General features: G+C 30.9%; 1 protein-coding gene across 3 annotated transcripts in view; it reads left to right on the top strand.

Annotated features, from left to right (window-relative positions):
- The first annotated feature begins 3,009 nt into the window (after window positions 1-3,009).
- Window positions 3,010-21,903, top strand: part of tinc (transmembrane protein tincar) — a 293,902-nt gene continuing 275,008 nt past the window's right edge. For 2 of the 3 annotated variants that reach the window (XM_088269295.1, XM_088269293.1), the window contains exon 1: window positions 3,010-3,367. The gene's annotated coding sequence lies outside the window, so the exon portion shown is untranslated. The remainder of the gene's footprint in view (window positions 3,368-21,903) is intronic. The other variant, XM_088269294.1, reaches the window with a different exon arrangement.

Raw genomic sequence — 21,903 nt, 5'->3', positions numbered from 1 at the left:
TTTTATACCTGGTACGGTTATTATCTCCTTAATACATTGTGGTACCATTTTAGAGAGGCCTTTTCACAAATTTCGATGAGATAGAGATATTAGATACAAATGCATTCAAGAGGTTTTGGATAACTGCAGCTGTCGTCTCGGTTAAAGATTTTTTGTGTCCATTTTAGGAGATCTATTGTGAGAGCTGTAATAAATAACGCTCAGTTGAACCAGCAAAATTTTTGAATACTAATCAGAATTCGGAAATAGATAAAAATATAACTGGGACTAAGAGATGATAACTATTGCCCAATTATTTGTTTATAGGTATGCCGTACATTTTGGTAGTTAAAATTATAAATTGTAGTATTTGTGTTGTTATGTTTATACTTGATACAGTTTATTAATATGCATATATTTTTTAAATAAATATTGTTATCATTGTTAGTTTTAAACAAAAAGGAATGTACATTATTTACTCTCGTATATTCTACATGTCAAGACATGTGTTTAATTCTTAAATAAATAATGAAATTATAAAGCGTCATTTTATCAACTTGTGAATAACTAACTAATCATAACGTCGCTTCTCCCACTGTAAACAGAAAGAATAGACTGCCAAAGCGATCGGTCTTTGCAAACAATCATCGCTTCTTCCATATTCATGCATTTCCTCGTATATGCTCACCGATTGTTCGATTATTTTTTTTTTAAATACAGCCTATGTAAATAAAATAAAACAACATAAAGGCTTTTTATTTTTATTTTATTTGACTAGTGACTGAGTTTCGTCGAAAAAACGACGGATAAAGCTATTGTATATTAGTCGTTGTTTTATTATATGTTTAAAATGCAGTTCCACCAAGAAATGTCGGTACAATACTTAGATATAATAAAAATATTATATGGTTTAATATTTTATGAATCTTATATTTATTGAGATAGTGTTTATTGTAAAGATGTTACAATGCATTGTAAGAATGCAGTTTCACAAAGAAATGCTGGTAAGAACTCAAAAATAATAAAAACACATAAGGTTATACGGTTAAACATTTAATGATTTTATTTATTTATTGAGATGATGTTTATTGCGAAGATGTTATAGATATAGACGCAAAAGAGACGAAGAAGTGCATTAAAAGAAGGAAAGAAGTCGGGGCATTTACAGTAAGATTATAACATGCAATTTTAGAAACGATTGTTTTTTACTACTTTAGTATTAGCGTCTACTCACAAAACTTCTAGTTATATAATATATTCATAAGCATTACACAAGCTTTATTAATTAATCCGTAAATAATATACATTTAAGGCGGCACAATAAACATTTTTTCGATTGAGCTTTAAGTAATTAAATTTCAACCATCTATATTTAAATTACAGAAAAAAGAATGATGGAACTTACAGTCCAATTTTTCAAATCAACACATCAAGTACTTCAATGTTGCCACTCGCACATGTCAATTTAAAAATGTAGGTAGGTACTTATAATAGGAGTTTTTTTCTATGGTGCTAGTCCACACAAAGAGATCCATTGAATATTTGGATAGTGTACCCTGAGACCAGAAAACCATTGAATTATTGTAGGAAGTTTCATGTTATAAATGGTACGTATATTAAATTTACAAGACATTTTAATGGTATTGTTGAACATTGTAAATGCGGTCGGCAGAGGGTTTTTATTTGATTTATGGTTTCGCTATATATAATTAATATGTTTGTACTGATATATAAATTTGCTAACGATATACGTATATGAAAATATGTAAGATTTGGGTATTATGTTTTCAGTTTTTTTTCGTTGAAAATATGATGATTTTTTTTTTAAATCGAAGGCATGGCAGGTACCTATCTACTTATTAATTCTTATAAAAATTTAGTACCTACAATAAAATATTATAGATAGTAAAAAAAGGTTATGACTTTGGTTAATGCGATATTTTTTGTAGGTATCTACATAATTATGGGTTCTTCTTTATTATTATTAAGGTAATTTTTCTTTATTAAGAAGTATATTTTATGGTTGGTAAAATGAAATATGTATTGAATATATATTTTACGCCAGGAAGCCTGTAGCGCAGGATTGGTCACCCTGCATTTATATAATCAACGAACGAGTTAACACTGCTTCGATCTGATGCAGTGCCCTACGCACCATTTAGGTACGGATAGGAGCTAGAAAAATATTTAAGAAAACAAAATTTGACAGGCATCTTAGAACGCCACTATAGGTAATTTTTATTTTCTATTTTAATTTCAAACCCTTATCCTCACCCGATGGTGCATAGGGCACTGCATCATATAAACGCAGTGTTCTTTTGATCGTTAACACATGAAGGAAACGTAATCAGCCCTCCACTTCAGATACCAGTCCAGGGTATTTAATATTAAATAAATATTCGAGTGAAAGAATCACTTATATTTATATGAGCCATTCCTGGGAATCGAACCCGGGACCTCCAATAGGGTAGCTGAGCGTGCTGACCATTACACTACGGAGGCGCAAATAAAACTGAAGTAAACTTAACTAACCATGACGCCGCTTCTCCGCAGGGGTAGGCAGAGAGAATAGAACGCCATACCACCCTGTCTTTGCAAACATTCTTCGCCTTTTCCACATTCATCTCTTCGGAGCCGTTGGGAGCCATATCATTAGGATATCCTGTTTAGGATGCAGAAGCATCCTTCAGATTACAATTCTTAAGTTTTTCGATTTTGCTTGCATATTATTTTTGGTAAGCAAAGTGTTCAAATATCCCAAATAAACAAAAGAAAATGTAAATGTACTCGCGTGCAGAGCGCACTCATGTTTTTTCCTTCGCCTGAAATGGCAGACCGCACCGCGCGAGTATCGTGTGCAGTAAACTAACCCGAGTAACAAAAGCAAACTAAATATAATATTGAACGATGTATAGTTAGGGTTGAAGTACTCTTTTTTGCCTCGCGGGTGTGTTAAAACATTTATTTTTGCTCGGTCGGTGCGGCAGATTTAGATCGCGCATGGTCCTTTAGCGCCATTCGGCATATCCCGCATTCGCGGCTTGTTCGCCGGTCGGTGAGTACGTTTCCGAACGCGACGACATTCGAAAATACAATACAAATATTCCGATTTCGAACGATTCGAATTTTGCCGCTTTCAAAAAGTGCACAGATACTACTAACTTTTTCACAATCTTTGCCAACGGTGTTGCAATAAAATGAAATGAATAGTGTTTTATATCAAAGTGTTGGTGTGTTTTTAGTAAACTAGTACTTTTTAAATCAGTGTTAGTGTTTCAGTTTTTTTTATTTATTATTTTTATAAATTATTTTGCGGAACTGTGAAAAACTTTTAATAAAGTGGGTAAAAGAAAAAACTTTTGTCGTTTTCGGAGGTTTGCTGATTAATGTAAGCACATTATTTTTTCATTGTGATTACTGGTATTTGCGTACTTAAATTTTAATGGATATTTTATTAAAAATTTAGTATTTAAAAAAAATACTTTTATGCACTTTTTTTTTTACTTTTTTAACTCTATCGTTTTTTTGTATCTTTGTTTAAATTAGATATTTGGTTTGCAACTCTACATTTATTATTTACCTTTATTTTCCAATGTACCCAGATGATCTGCAAACTGCATATAAATTTCTGAGAAACTGGGTGAAATTGTCCGTTTCGTTTAATGTAATTTTCTGGTGAAATGATTATAATAAAAATATTTTCAAAATACCTTGAAATATATATTTTTTTCAATTATTGCATTTATAATTGAAACTACATATTTGAAAGTCATCGATTGCATAATATTACAACTTATTGTTCACATTATCAAATCCTCGTAGGCAGAGAGGATAGAACGTCACGCCATTTCGTACCTTCATACAGTTCTCGCCTCCTCTATTAATAATAAATTTAGATAATTTATGTAGCGCCATTTTCGTAAAATACTACCTTAAGGGCGCTTTAATTTATTCTTTTTCTTCAAACCCTCATCCGCACCCGATGGTGCATAGAGCACTGCATCATATAAACACAGCGTTATCTTGATCTTTAACACATGAAGCAAAGGTGATCAGCCCTCCGCTTCAGGTACCAGTCCAGGGCAATATTGAACAAATATTAGAGTAAAAAAAGACAAATATTTATTTGACCCTTTCCTGTAAATCGAACCCGAGACCTCCAGTACGGTAGCCGAGCGTGCTGACCATTACACTACGGAGACGGCCTCCGCATTAACATACACATATCCACGTACATATCCGCCGATTATTTATACTTGATTATCAAGTATTTGAAGTACTTCATCATTGTTGGTCTTCATCGGCTTCTACACTCGAGGAAATTCACCTTTATACATTTTATCATATTTAATGATATATTATGTTGTAATATAAATATATAATGCTTGGTGATTTTTCTCTTCTTTTTCTCTTCTCTGGTTATGATGCTGTCGGGTGGGATAAATGGAGTGCTGTTATTTTGATGGAATTTTTGCGAATTCGTGGCATCGCCGAGACACCCACATTATAAACGAGGATGTTTTTGAAAAGTGACGCCAGCAAGCGCTACACGCGGGGTCATTTTGTGACGTAATATTTTTTTTTCTTATGAAATATTTTGACACCTTTCCATTTATCACACTCAACTGCATCTAAGTTCGGGTATGTAACAGTATAAGCAGTAGTGTCCTTCACCCTGAGCTCCTCTACTTACGTCATCTCAATCCCGTCAAATATATCATTTATTTGGGACTGTTGACCTCCATATAATAAACGATCAAGTTAACACTGTTTCGATATGATGCGGTGCCCTATGCACCATTTGGTGCAGATGGGGGTCAGAGATACTGACTAAATATAATAAAAAGCAAACCATTTGAAAAAATATTATTTAGTTTAAGTTTTTAATTTTTTATAATTATTTTTCATAATTTCCATTTTACTAAGAAATCTTATGAAAACTAATTATTTTTTGGGAAAAAATATTAAATAAAAGAATTCATTTTTTAATGATTGATTTCAAGCTATTGCGTAATTTAACATACAAATGTAGATACGTATAAATAAACATATTGTATTTTTTAAATGTTTTGTTTTATGTGACGTACTCGTAAGTGTACCCATTTCAAAATCATTGCTACTAAGCAAAATACTATAATGGATTTCTTAGATCAAAAGTTAAAATAATAACCACCTTCCTTTGCCTCACATTTTCAATCAATCCAGGATCAGCAGTGGCACAGCACATGAGTCATCATACGCGGAAAATGGAAATGAGAAAGATAACTGAAAATATATTCCTGATTGTGTTTCCTTCGTAAGAAAAAAGAAGGAAAAATCCCAATGAATAACGATATCATAAAATTTTATTTTAATATGAAAAAAAAAGCCAGATAGTGATTTAAAATCTGGGATATTGTAAGGAAGTAAGTCAGAGGAAAGCAAGTAAACGGGGTCCTATCAAAACAGCGAATCTAGGGACTATCATCCTCCCTCAAGCAAAATGGGCGCGACTTCCGGTTCGCCCCATAAAACCAGTGCCGGGGTTAAAAAAACCTATTTTAATTTATTGAAATATTTTAATTTAAGTACTAAAATGTTTTGGGATCTTAGGGTACCATGAGATATCGCGTTTTATGTTTTTATTTTTATTACCCTTATTTTTTTCTATTTTATAAAGAATTTATATTATCAATACATAAGTGCACATACTACATCTTCATATTTTTCCCAAAGGGAGAAATTTGCGTCAAAATTAAACCTGATATATAAATATAGTATGGAGTTATCGTATTTATGAATCAATCATTGGATAAATTACTTATCTAACTCATAAATATGATCAAAAATGTTTCAAACGAAATTTTGTAAAACTTTTCGTTTTACACCTCTTTTTCTACTATGACCTGCACTTATTCACACTCAATGGTGTAAAGGGCACTACAAATTATTACCTTGGTCATTAACTATAATATATAAACGCAAGGTGATAGATAAGTCCTGCGCTTCAACTCCCAGTTCATAATAATGAGATAAATATTAGAGTGATAATCATCACTTCATTTTTAACTATCTGGGAATCGAACCTGAGACCTGAGGCACGGTGTTTATATATTAATGTATATAAAAACACATATCCTGACTTATCTATTAAAGAGTCGAAATATACTTTTGTTTGTATTGTCTGCACATTCTCTAACAATGCTTACATATATTCTTTGGATTAAGATTAATTATGATATGTGCTATTTATTGACCATTCTATATGTACAGAACGTGTCAGACGTGATCTTTAATTAGAAGTACCTGCCTGTTGTAACATGAGATTAATTAGAAGTACCTACCTGTTGTAATATGAGACAAATATACTTTTAATGTGAGATTGCTTGCCAGCACAAAAATATTCTCTACAGGGTGATAAAAAGTTTTTGTTTTGCTTTTTTCGATATCAGATTATTCAACAACTATTAAAAATAGATTGGTGATTCCAAAGTAACGCTATTTCGACGATTAATATCAGATTCGTGTCAGTATCAATGCAAAATATCAATAAACAATCATAACTACCCTGAGCATGCAGCATTGGATGTTGATGGACTAACAGCTAACTAATAGCTTTTTGCGTTTTCCCCCCAAAAATGTTTTCGGCCAACACGCTATTACCGCGTTATTGCTGTTGATCACATAACACGCTAAGGCCAAGGTGAATCAATGAATATAGATGTGCTGAAGTAGTACTTATGTACGATCTAAATAAAGCTCAAATTAACACAACATAAGACAAAATACACTGCATATCTTACTTGTCACTTTTAATGCTAATTCTTCAATACCTCGTATGCATATGTTGGATAAGGAATGCACTTATTTCGTTTTTTTTCACTTATTTTTTTATATAACGGATAAAAATGCATGTTTAAATTACGAAATATATTACATAATTTTTTTTTGTAAAGGAAAAACCCACAAAGCCTCTACTTTTAGAGGCTTGTCTGCAGGTAGTATAGTAAGGATTGGGAAGGTAGATGTGAAAAATACATCATAAACACCCAGACCAATTGAAAATAAATCTTTCTTATTTTTTTTTGCAATTAGCAGGAACTCGCGACGCCAGTTTCGCAGTCGAGCGTCAACCCAACTACGCCACGGCACCTATAAGGGTTTTTAAAAATTGCATTTTTTATTATCTATTTTCTAATTAAATTGGAATACCTATTAACAGTGATAAGATTAAAAAATTTCAAGAACCGGTTCGCCCTTTATGTACTATCCCTACCCCCCCCCGTCCAATAAAAAAACTATTTGTATTTTATTCTGCACATAAACAGAACATTCACATTACAACTTAGAATGCTCAAAATGCAATAACTTAACTGAATTTTTCAACTATTTTTTTTCATCTTTCTAATATTTTTTTCACTTCGTGAGGTTGAAATATTTTTACAACATCGCGGACCAAAAAAACCGAGCGTGCTTCGACACATGATCTCAATCGGAATATTGTGTGACAACAAAGGGTTAAGGACCGGTTCGGCGAACTCTAAAATTTTTAGGCACCGGCTCTAGCGAACCGGTGCGAACCGGTTGAATCCCACTGCCTATTTACGTAACATTTCATTCACGCCAAGTGGAAAAACGATAATCATATAAAAACAATAGATAAAAATTAGTATTACTGTATTAGTATTTATTTGTTCCTACCGTAAATGTATTAAATTTAATAAAACATTGACATTTTACTACATTTAGAAGTGTTGAGTGTAATTTAAATATTTATTATTCACGCGATGAGCCAAATACGTCAAAGGATTGACTATATAAACAGAATAATAATACGTAAATATTATATTGAGTTGTGTGCTAAATATAGTATATTTACCCCGAAATATCGATTAACGTAAAAAAACATACTACGATACGTAGTTCGTGAAAGGAAAGGAAAAACCTAGTACCTACGTGTATATACGTGTTACGTATATCTGTAACATTAGTAGGGCAATGAAACCGTAAATAATCCAGAAAATATAATTTTCACCAATTTTAAATAATGACGCTTTTAATAAAATTAAAAATTAAAAACGATGTGTGTTTGATTCTAAAAGTACGTAATTTGTGTTTTATTAAAAATATAATAAGCATGTTTATATTTATTTAAAGATTTGGCGTTTAATTTGTAGTTTAACTCCATTTTAATTCATGTATTTAATGTTAAAATCAAACACTGATTTTTAGAGTCTACTAAATTGTATTTTATTATTAAAAACACAATAAAATAATATTTATGACAATTTCTTCTCTTTGTTATGGCATTTTCAAACTAATATGAGTTTTAACAAACTAGTGTGAGAAAATTAGTTGGAAAATGTCATAACAAGACGAAACAAATGTCACAAAATATTTTAATGTATTTTAACAATAAAATTAAGTATATGTTTATGTCTTTTGATAATTATTACTGTGTGCGCATTTTCCTCTTGAATTTATTTACTAAGAACCATGGTAGGACGGACAATCACCCTTTCCGGAGTGATCCAAAGTTGCCAAAACTGTCATCTGTCCATCCGAGGACACGTCTAACTCACATTTCCTGTGTGAATCATCGTGTGTTCATTAGGATTCCATGTCATTGAGCGATTATTGGGAAATAAATCATCGAACGAACGCGTATGTTCCGATATATTCTAACACAAAAAAAACTTATCAATATTATTAATAAATTAAAATTATTGACATCTTAACCTAGATTAGATTTAGATTTCACCTAACGTTAAATTTCCATTATAAATAATTTTAAGTAATCAGGAATTCTAGCTTGTAAAATTGTTAAATTTTGGTGCGATTTAATGATTTCATATTGGTTTAACACAGGATTGGTCACGTTTTGTCACAACTTTAATTTAGATTTCGATAGAGTACAGTAAAGAAAACAGATTGCATTTAAAGGATTTTGTGTGCAATATTGGAAATGTAATTTTTTGTTGAGGACCTGCACATTTTCATATCATAATTCATATCTATTATACAATATATAAGCGCCCTTGAGGTTGTATTTTACGAAAATAGCGCTTTATAAATTATCCCAAATTATATTTATTACTACAGGGCTTACGACCTTTAGGCTGATTATGTGATCACTTTACACACTCTATCCATGATTGACAACCACACTACTCAAATTTTTGAAAGTCATAAATAAATTATATATATGATCAATCTCGCGTGTTCCATGATTGAGTTCACAACAGCTTTCTATGATTGGATTTATAAAGCTTTTATTTAACAGAGACCCTTTTATTTGTATGCAAGATCCGAACCTGATTATAATTTTTTCGACCAGTTATTTTATTCACAACATTTTGATTGTGTCCAAATTACTTGTTCATAAATCTGGGTTCATCAATTTGTTCTTTGACGATTGTCATTTTTTTAAGTTAGTTTTTAGTTAATATATTAGTCTAAACTGTTAAAATCCAGTGTTTGGAATATACCATATATATAGTATTTTTTAAAAACATTTTGTAGTATGTTTTTATTTCGTACTGGAATCGCGACAAAAGCTATCGAATATCTTCTCTCTAGCAACATTTGCTAGATACGAGTGCGCCACTGGAAAAACGACAGTAAGCACAATGAAAAAAGAACTCCTTAATGTAATTGAGAAGCCCTTTACCCAGTGGGTCTGTGGTTTAATAAAGTAATGGTTTCACATTGTTGAAATTTTACATAATGAGTGTACTGGTGACATGTAAATATTAGCATAGGTTGAATAATGTTTATGTACGAATGTATAATATAGTATGTGAATGTTAACCCTCGACGAGTTATCTTTATACTCGCTTGTCCCAAAGCCAGTATAAACATGAGCATGAGCGTGAATGCTACACACAAAAACAGTATATACTGGTATCCATAAAATTAAATTTCATATTATTTCATAATTATAATATAGTTTTATCGTTTTGAAAGTTGCTGTTTTATCAACATCTAGTGATCGCGATAAGTTGAATGCAGTGAACGTATTAAACGAAAACTTCTAAGAAACAATTTTTCTTTACAATGTAAGCATTTTTTTCATTATACTCGTAAGAACAATGTAGATTGTAAATCCTCAAATGTACACATTGTGCTGAAATAGTAAAAAAAATCATTACGTTATTTATTATAATTTCCTAATTTTTGGTACAATTTCCTTTATGGGTTAAAAATGAAATGACGTACGGTCAGACGGCATTTTGTATTGGGAAAATAGTAAAACTCCCCGCGTAACAGCGAAAAGGCAGATGAAAAGGGGTATCCATAAAATTTTACCCACAGATGTATGCTCAGGGTTATTTTTTATGTTTTTCATGGATAAGTACAAAGAGATAAGAAATTCTATAGAACTCGTAAACGAGATTCGATTTTCTTCCGGAAAAATACAAGTTGGTATCCTTTTCAATTTATAGGGGCATGTAATTGAGTATTGAAAGGCGTAAATGTACCTACTATCGTTTTTCTAGAATGAAAACATGTCGTATAAAAAAATCGACAAAAATAGGTCGCACGATTTTTCATTTACTTTTTTTTTGCTAAACAAAGAGGGTGCTGTAAATGCAGATAGATATTTTTGCTTTTTTTAAAAGAAAGATTAGTTTGTTTTAATAATTTTACAACCAGGAATAGGAGGAATAACAAGAAAAAAAGTAATAAAACAGTAAAAAAAAGTGGAAAAAACAAGATAAAGAGTATTCATCTCTAACCTTATCCGCACCCCAATTGTGCATAGGGCACTGCATCGTACAGAAGCAGTGTTATCTTGATCATTAAATACACGAAGGAAAGGTGATCAGCCCTCCGCTTCAGGTACCAGTCCTGGGTCATATGAAATAAACATTAGACTGAAAAATCACTAATATTTATTTTGACCCTCTTGGGAATCGAACCCGGGACCTCCAGCATGGTAGCCTAGCGCGCTAACCACTACACTATGGAGGCGGACAAGAGTATTCATACTCTGTATAAACGGTCAAGCTTTATAAATTAAGAACTGTTTGGATCATGGCTTTTATTGTATAATCGTTGAATTTATACATGCTGCATAACCGAAATAATTATATTGTAACATGACCGTAATATGACGACTTCACAGTAAAAACATAGGAAGGAAGAATATCATTATGAGAAAAAACTGTAACAATTTCACAACCAGGAATAGGCGGAATAACAAGAAAAAGAGTAATAAATAGTAAACAAGGGGAAAAAACAAGAAAATAGTAACTTATACTATACACTTAGTATAAACGGTCAAGGTTTATAAATTTAGGATCGTTTGGATCATAGCACTTGATAATTCACGTTGAGTTTATATATGCTTCATAATCGAAATGACAGTCGAAAAGATTATGTATGTAGTTAATGACGATTTGACAGGGAAGACATAGGAAAAAAGATCACCAGGATAAGAGAAATATGAGAGATCGAAGATGTCGTTAGGTGGGGAAGGCAACGAAGAAGACAATAGTATGCGTTTGTGAGGAGAATGGAACCATCCAGACTCCCTCACATTGCATTGCACGGCTAACCCAAAGAGATGACCACCAAAAAGATGGATTGACAGCTGAGAATCGATATCGTAGGAGGCTAATCCCTCTTAAAAACAGGCCAAAAAAGCCTACACCAAGATGAAAAAGAAGACATAGGAAGTGTTGTAGGCACAAATATATAAATATTCGAAGTAAAATATGGCCGACCATAAAAATAGGGACCAATTTGATAAACCGATTCATGCAGTACATATTCCTTGTTTTTTATCCCATAAAATCGTTTACGGACAATATGTTCGATTCTTTTGGACATAAACCAATTTATTGTATGTGTTTGAGATGAAAACATACAGGATTAACAACATTTATCGCTCTTTGTGGCCATAACTTACCCCTCAGTTTTCAAGTAATGAACGAGCACTGGACTCAATAAAAGCCGCTATTCCCGCTACAGTGCGAGTATTTAATGTACCAATAAATAATAATATCCCGAAGATGTTATAAGAATTTTGTACACATTGAAAATGTTCTAAGTACCGACGATCATTTTTTCTAATGGATATTGCATCGTTATCAGTCTCCTTGAGGCCCAATATATGAAAAATCGCAACATAATTTTCTCTAAACCCAGGTCACATTGATTGAAATGAGTAAGAATAATATATGGTAAGAAAAAGAAGGATATGGAAGTCTGGGAATTACCAGGGCTTATGAATTGTCATAGGTTGGTTAGGTGATCACTTGAAACATGTGTAACATTCACCATTCTACCAATGTTTGACAACAACATTACTAAAGTTTTTGGAAATTCTACATTTATCATAAATCTCATGACGCTTTATGTGTGAGTTCACTGGAGCCACCTATGGTTACCAGCCTAGGTCATAAGCCCTGTAAATACCCGGATTTCCGTATTCTTCTACATCTATGTTGAGATGTCAAAAAGTAAAAATAAATAAGTGGAGAAACCCAGATTTGTGACAAGCATTTGAACCCACCCAAAAATATTGTGGAAAATTTTTCGTTTAAAACTGACACATTTTCTCCGAATATGTTGATCACTCGGAAATCGTATTTATGTATGACATTATACTCTCTGCACATTTGGAAAATGAGATGAGGTACATAACATTCTGTAAATTGAGAGTGTTAAAATTTAAAAAAATAAATATAATGCCTTATGTACATGTTCATCTATAAGAAAACACACACATACAAAAACTTTTATATCACTCTAAAAAACTGCTATATCACTCATTAGCATAAACAATAAATAATAAGTGTAATTCCCTCTCCAAGCACAAGAGCTTAGTCTCTTTATTGGAGAACAGCGTAACTAATTTTATGATTGTTAAGAAGTAGAAATGTTTAGCAAACGATTTTTTTTCATGTAGGTAACTAAATTTAAATAAAAAATGTGTCGTACGGTAAAATAAAAAGTTTTATCCGTGAAACGAAGTATACTAAAGTAATTGAACTGTCAGAAATGAGCGGTTATTCGGCAAAATGTAACATATGGTGCTGTACTCGTATCTCATTCATACTCTCGAAAGCGGACCTTGCGATTATGGCAATGATTAATCCCAACGTTGACAGACACTATGTTTATTTCCTTTGGACTGTAACGGGGATGCAGTCTGAAATATTACGCCTGGGTTATTTCAATCAACACACCTCTTAACGTTTTTGCGGAGTGATGTTTCAAGTATGAAAATATATAAAATTAAATATCATCACTTGAAGACAATAACTGGGTTATACACATTACGCTCACTCCTTTCAAGAACGTCACAAATCAAAAATCGTCAATTTTCAGTTTTGCATGTTTTCAGGATACCTTGAAAATGTACTATATCCCAGCAAAAGAGGCATATTTTTAACTTAATATTTACCCGCCACAGGGCAGAAAGTGTTGTTTTTGCATTTTGAAGAAAAGGTATTGTTTAATAATTTTTTTTAATATATGCTATATATTTTTTAAATGGAGAAAAAACCTTCAGGTTTTACCCAAAAAGATATGTTGAACAGTAAAAAGTTCTAAAAGTGGCTTTATATTAATTTTTAATACATTGTATTATATTTTTAAGCTTTAAAAACGTTCTCCTGAAAAATCAAGTTTTTTTTATTTATGACGTTCTTGAAAGGAGTGAGCGATTTCTTTAATTCGACTGTACGAGAAACTAACTAACTAACTAACCATTACGCTGCTTCTCCCAAGGGGTAGACAGAGAAGATAGAACGCCACTCCACTCTGTCATCGCAATTATTCTTCACCTTTTCTATATTAATATTTATTCTCATAATTACCCAACCACTGTTTCGAATCTTCACTACACTTTCAAGTTTAATGTAATTGATTATACCAAGTTTTCCTCCGTCTTCCCTTGTTTCTGTTTCCAATTTGTTTTTTTCTTCGTTTTTTCTTCACTTATTTATTCAACCTGCCCAAACCGTTTCGTCACACCTTTCTTAATTTTATCGATAGTGCGTACCTCAGAAGAAAATATGTTACCTAGATAAATAAACTCAATACTTTGAGTTCTTCTTCTTCTGCTTCTTCATCTATAGGCATTTTGCGATATCAAAAAAACTAAATAATTTTATTTTTGTTAAATACGTACTAAAAATATACATTTATTTATACGAATATTCAATAATACGCCTTCAAAGTTCTATATTTACATTTGCTGTGTACAATTTTTCAGGGGGTTCGTAAAGTTCTCCCGTTTACTAAAGCAAATCATAAATTATACCCAGTATGAAGATATAAGATAACCACACGACAAACCTTAAGCCGTAAGCCTAAAGCCTAAATGCAAATCGATACTTTCTTGTTAGGGAATAATGACACAGTTACTACGGCAAAGTTTAATGAAGTGTGCTAATTGTATTATGAATCCATAAACTAGTTAGCTGAATCGCTGGCGTTCACGGTATCTACATGGTGAACCATAAATTGTTGATTAACTCGGTTTTCTTCTTCATTTATATTGAGATGTCAAAATGTAAGTATTTCGGTCCATAAAAAATTGTACGTGTCTCCACTTTACAAATAATAAAAATGATCTGAGAAATGTTGAGAAATACAAAAATAGGGAAAACTTTTGATCGTTCAGTAAAGTGTGAATCACCTTGTAGTATCAGTACATTCGTATCCACTGTTTTAAATAAATTAAACATATTATTTTTGACATCTCATCAAAGATGAAGAAGAATATGGAAGTCTGGGCATTTACGGGGCTGACGACCATCATAGGCTGGTTTAAGTGATCACTTTACACACGTGTAACATTTACCAATTCTACCCATTATTGACAACCACACTACTCAAATTCTTGGAAGTTCTGTATATATGAACCAATTTTTAAAAACCTTGTTCTTGAATCACTAGAACTTCACTAGAGACATCTATTGGTGAGATGTAAAGAAGCTTTTTATTAATATAAGAGTTTCTGCTTAATAGAGTTTCTGCTTAACTAGAGGTTCTGCTTATAAGAGTTTCTGCTTAACTAGAGACATCTATTGGTGAGATGTAAAGAAGCTTTTTACTAAGCGGAAACTCTTATATTAATAAAAAGCTTCTTTACATCTCACCAATAGATGTCTCTAGTGAAGTTCTAGTGATTCAAGAACAAGGTTTCTAAATTGGTTCATATATACAGAACTTCCAAGAATTTGAGTAGTGTGGTTGTCAATAATGGGTAGAATTGGTGAATGTTACACGTGTGTAAAGTGATCACTTAAACCAGCCTATGACGGTCGTCAGCCCCGTAAATGCCCAGACTTCCATATTCTTCTTCATCTTTGATGAGATGTCAAAAATAATATGAAAATAACTCCTGTAATTGGAGATAATCCAGATTTTGTGAACAAGTATTTGGACACACTCAAAATGTTGTAAATTAAACATATAAATTTATCGGATTATTTAAGAGGCTAACTGCATAGTACATAGGTAATATACCCTTAAACTTCTGATTATCTATTTTTGAAGCAGTCGAACAATTCCAATAATATTGCAATTAATTTGATTTCAAATTCAAAATGCACACATAAATATGGATCTCGAAATTGACTCGACGTTGAAGCTTTTATGAATTGACTTCTGTCGCGTTACCATACATATTCATAGATACTTAGAGTGATGAATATGGTTTATATATTATCTCGATATAAACATGATAGTCTTTAATAACCGTCCTATTGAAGGTTAAGGTAAATACGCCCTAAATGCTCGCTCGAATTATTACAAACAAAAACATATGACTCATCTTTAGTGTCCATAACGATAAGTATGTATTTAGGACCCTTCATTTCAGTTTCTGCGATCAATAAATCAAGGAGCAACCCCTACAGAATAAAAGTTCACCCTTATCTGCTGCGTCAAAAATTGTGGGGTACAATAAATAAATAAAAGTGTATTAATGTGTCGATCAGGGGTGCCGAAATTTTTGTTGATTTAGCTACTCTCCCAGTCTAGGGGATGAATTTTTAACTACTCTCTGGTGTAATCAGTTTTAACCTTTGTGTAAAATTCATAATATTAATATCGCTGAATCGATCGAAAGGGATCTTTTCTCTTTTTTTCTCCTAAGCCGAATTGTTTTGGTTTTGTTTAATAAATATCAAGAAAATGATGAACATTCATGCATTTACTGTGTTATTCTCAATAAATGCAAGATATTATGTTGAATTAAATTGAAGACCAATATGTACGAAGGTTGAAAATCGCACATTGGAATTTACTAGTAAACTGTATGGAACTAAATACGAGGAATGTAAAAACTTTTGTTTATGACAGTATTACAAGATTAGAGAGAAAACTCAATACTTTAGTATGAAAATTTAATGTCACTGCGACTTATGGTAACCAAAATAAAAGATCTTATGAAATAAATTCTATTGGAATATTAAAAATCTAACTGTATTTTTCTAGTTTTGTCTGTGTAGGCTACAGTTTAAAAGGATTAAATAGCAAAAAATCGTTACGTCAAATATCGTTTAAATTAATTTAATAAACTGTTTGTATGTTATCTCTGGAATAAATCAGTAATTGTCCAAACGGACATTGCAGTGAATTCATTTAAACTAAATTGGGTAGTATTTCAAAAAGTTTGGCAATTTCGATCCAGCTATAAGCCCAAATGTATTTTCTCATACATAAATCAAAAATTTGATGTCATTTTATTACATGCAAGTCCTATGAGCGATACAGTTTGCATATTGTGAAGAGGAATTAGCATTTTGTTGGCGGAAATAATTCCTATGTGTATTTGTTCAGTAAATTAATGTCCAGTGGGGGGTTGAAATATCGTTGTGTTAGTTGTTCATTTTATATGTAGTTGCGAAAACAAATAATTTTGATTGAATTATGTTGGTAATTATAAATTTGGGCCACTTTGACAAAATTTTGTCTGCAGGCTGCTTTGAATTATTATAATTTGCTTCATTTATTTATTTCCTCATATACACAATTAAAAATTAAAATAATGTGCCTGTACTGAGTTTCGCAGTGCCGAATGCACATTTCACAATCTTTATTTCTAAATTAAAATGAAATAAATATTTTCTAGGCAATACAGCAGTGTTATATTGATCGTTAAAGGTAACAATTGCAGTAACAATTAAAGCCTTGCGCCTGTCCAGGTAACAATTGAATTTATTTATTTATTTTTCATCATACACATAATAACAATTGACGATTTACAATAATGTGCCCTCATTGAGTTTTTGCGTGCCAGGGATTTTTTTTTACTCCTATTTATTTTGACCCTCTTGGGATTCGAACCTAGACCCCCGGTACAGTAGCCTTATGCACCAAACTCTATCATATGGGATCGGACAATCAATATACTCGATATTAATTTAAATATTTTATATCTGTTTTTTACTTTACAAATATCTGTCTTGAAATTTAAAAATTGCAAAAACACGTAGGTACCTTTCTTATTTGAATAGTTGTCCCATAAAAAAATGGTTCATTTGCGGATTTAAAGTAATCATATCTCTTAACAAATTAAAAGCAATACAACATTTTGAGCGTCTCCAAATACTTGTTCACATATCTGGATTATCTCCAATTAGGAATAATTTTTATTATTATGAAAAGTAAGCCCCGTAAAAATGCCCAGACCTCCATATTCTTCTCGTTGAGATGTCAAAAAATGATATAAATTCATACAGCATTTCGAATATTTGTAGCATACATTTCATAATGCTACTCCTAATAGGCTTTATGGCTGTTTGTGTGTATGGTACATATTGTGAATGGTTATAATTTGGGCTCTTTAAGTTCTTAAATGCCACTAGCGGGCCACTGTCTTAGTTACGAAACTTCATTAGACCCTTATCTCTGCACAATAACAGCACCGCTGAGAACAAATCTGTGTTCTGGCTAAATGGTTCATCTCAAACGTGCCATTAGTGAGACATACTCCTGTATTCATAGTTAACGGATACCCGAAGCATGGGGCGTTGCAGAATGTTGTTAATATTATATCAATTTACATTGAAATCCCGAAAATCCGAACTAATTGGGGCTCTAGCCTGTTCGGATTTGGAAAAGTTCGGATTAGCCAAGTAATTTTTAAGACAGAACATACTTGCATAGTACTTTACATTTCATATAGTAGTAACGTTATACGCACCTTTTATATATTAATCAATAAACTTTTTATATTTCAATCTTACATTCATAAGGTTTTTAGATGTAAATATTACAGTACTTGAGTAAGAATACAGATATGTAGACATTATTAACTTTTCTATAATTTAAAAATAAAATTAGGTTACATATAATAATTTTATGTGATAATGAATGTGTTCTTCAAACTTTGCGTGTTTTTTTAAATGTTTCATACAAATGTTGTTCGGATTTCTCGATAACAATAATAATTGACACAAAATTATATTTAAACACGAATAATTTTTTTGATGAATATTGACATGTAGTACGTGGAGTGGTAGGTTTACTCAACGTATATTTATATTTTCAATATACACATAATTAAAAATTTCAATAATGTATCCCCACTGAGTTAACCCGTGCCGAGGGCACATTTTACAATGTTTATTTGAAAACTTATATTTAACGAAAATTGTTTATGACAGTCATATTTTTTTACTCAATATTATCAAATCAATAAAACCAAATAAAAAATAGTGACATACTACTTCGTACAATATGAAATTTGAATTTGAGATTAATTTATATTGATAAAATAAATCAATCAAGAAATATAAACAAAAATAAGCAAAAAGTATTTAGTTCAATGATATTCATTTATTCAAGTACAAAAATAAATAATTATTAATATGTATTACAATTCTTCACCACATAAGCTTTTTCACAACATACAACGTACTTAATTACATATTATATAAACTTAATTGATCTAAAATAATATTTCGAATTTACAAAATAATCGGAAAATCTAAAAAGTAATTCACATCGCACATTGAATCATTAAAATACATTCATTTAATTTTTGTCTAGAAATGTAATTTAGAAATCAGTATTTTGTTTTAATTTGAATAAAATGTTGATCAAAATAATGGCGATGTTATATGAATATCATTAGTGATAAAAATAATCTACATGAATTAATGTTGGAATCATTTCAATATCCATTAAGCTACAAAACAACACCATTAGCTACAAAATTCATGAAAACAACCCATTAGTTTTCAATACCATAAGTACATTAACATACATTTCGTATCGATCGAATATGTTTTTCTACATAATAATATGGAATTTTATTTTTTGAAACGCGTCGAAGTAGAGCTTTATAAAGGTTAAACCGAGGACTTGAAGGGTGTTTTTCCCCTATAAAAATAGTCTTTACTTGAGCCATTGTGTAAAATTTTCACTAATGGAATGGCTTTAAATTAAAATACACTCGGTTGAAGAAAACCTTTGATAAACATGAATATTTAAATGACTACAATTTTTCTAGGAGTTTAGTACCATATTTCGATAGAATACTCAAGAAAATCCACCGAGGAGAAATGTATTCTCAAAAGTATAATATTGTTATGACTAAGAAAAAGTTTTGTTATAAAATCAGGTTGCAAAATAGGCACTTAAGATTTCTACCCCAGTTCTGCAAGTAAATATTAGTAAGTATTATTTACTCTTGAGGAAGAAGCTGTTTGCTTCGAAATTGGTCTACGTTATGATTACGTTGTAAAAAGGTTTTGTAGTGATTTTATAACAACATTTTTTATGTTATAAAATGGAATTTCACAATGTTAGTGCTTCAAATGTTGATTGAGTAATATTGTTATTTATAAACAATATCATTTGTCTTTTTTTTTACAGTGAATATAACTTATATTTATTTACTACATGCGTGTAACTTTCAGATATCTATTATCAATTTTTTTTTATTAGTTATTTTTTATTTTATTTTTTACATTTCTTGCATTTTATATTTTTTGAAAAAGTAATAATTTTATCAGGCAAAAACAGTTGAAAAAACGTCTAGATAAAAAGCCACTTTTCAGCAGTCGAAGAGCTAATGTTCATGAGATTTTAGTAAAAAAATATTTAAGCAAAGATTTTACTTAAGAACTTACAAATCAAAATAAATAACTATCTATAGTAATAAATAGTAAAGCAACTCTTCGACATCTCAATATAGATGAAGAAGAATATGGAAGTCTTAGTATTTACGGGGTTTACGATCTGTCATAGGCTGGTTAGTTCTTAACTAAGGTACAATTCCATATTCGTTTTTATCTATGTGAAGATGTCAAAAATATAAAATTATAATGAAGTGGAGAAACCCAGATTTGTTAATAAGTATTTGGACATAATAAAATGTTGTTAATGCAGTTCCTACCTAAAAAGAATAAAAACATATAAAAAGATTCTTCTTTTAAACATATAACTCATATAGTACATATTCCTATTGTTTTCTGGCCATTTCCCTTTATTATATTCTAAAATAAAATGGATACTCACACACAGGCCATGCCTTTGAGGTATCTTTTTTTGTGTTAAATTATATATTTATTTTGTACTTGTAATAATTATATGCATATAGTGAAATGCAAAAAAAATAAATAAAGAAAGAAATAAAGATCAATTGAATTGCATGAAGCTAGTATAAAAATATATCATATTTTTTAAATCATATTTTCATATGGTGTACCGAGTGTGTGGAAGTTTTTGGTAAGGGAATGTAATTAACTATGAGTATTTTAATGTTTTTAAAGTTATAGAATTAAAAAAAAAACCCTGATGATGACAAGGTTCTTGTCTAAACCGGTTGGTTCAAGACTTGAACTTCAAGTGTACTAATAATAAAAAAAGTGGTTAAAACAGAGTTGTTTAATTTTATAAAGTTTATAAAATGTGCCACAAAGTATCTGCGAAAAACATTCAAGAAGTTAAAATATTAGTTTCATACATTTGTATTATAAAAAAAAAATTGAATTGCATGAAGTGAATATAAAAATATTAGTTTCACAGATTTATATTTTGTACGTTATTATACTCGTAGTCGGTTCCAATAATGCAACGGTATTTATGGAAGCCGAGCTTAAAAGTGTTCGGAAAGTGTCTGTGAATACAGGAGCAAGACCAGTTGCCAAAGCGGAATGTACTCAGACCGATGATTAATATTTATTACTCCCCCAAAGAGCTTATTGGTGCGATGGTTCTCCATTACCATGTTGCAACGGCCTTTGTGAATTAAATCTGATTACTTCTTCTGTAAAGGGACAGAACTTTGGGCTACACCGTCAGAAATTGAATTATCTTCCACTATGGAGTGATTGTCGGACATCAATTTTCAAAGAGACACGTATTTTTGTATCCAATTGAGATTCGTATAATTTTCATCCCCTCTTATAAGGTAATAATAATAAGGCAGTAAGAGAAGAAAGTTTTTTAAAATTTTAAATACTTAACACTATTTATTCATACACAGGATTATTCACCCTACGGATGACATTAACATTCCAGGTATAATTAAAATGTAACTTTGTTTTATAATCACTATGAATATTTTATTATAACTTATTTATAATGTCTACCGGTTTCGAAGCTAACCGCTTCTTTGTCAAGACTGATTTATACTAAAACACTATACTTAAAGATATTGAAAATATTTTGACGTTATTATTAAGTTATAATAAAATAATTAAAGTGATTTAAAACAAAGAAACGTTTTAATTATAAAATGGAAAATCACAAAGTTAGTGCTTCAAATATAAATTATAATATTTTAGGTGTCTCAACTTGAGATTAAACATGTATCGTTTTTCAACTGGTCAAATAGAAGTATCTAGAAATTTTAATGTAACCATATATCAGGCTCTCTCTCCTAAAAATATACATATAAGAGTATAACTAATTCGCAATGAATTTCACCTATGATCAATGCAGTGATTTATGTACATAATAACCATACAT

Source organism: Brachycentrus maculatus, unplaced genomic scaffold (genome assembly GCF_059751285.1).
Source record: "Brachycentrus maculatus isolate JH-2025_06_01 unplaced genomic scaffold, ASM5975128v1 h1tg000344l, whole genome shotgun sequence".
Classification (NCBI taxonomy): Eukaryota; Metazoa; Arthropoda; class Insecta; order Trichoptera; family Brachycentridae; genus Brachycentrus; species Brachycentrus maculatus.
Note: the sequence above shows the minus strand (reverse complement) of the source record. Positions and strands in the feature narration are given on the sequence as shown.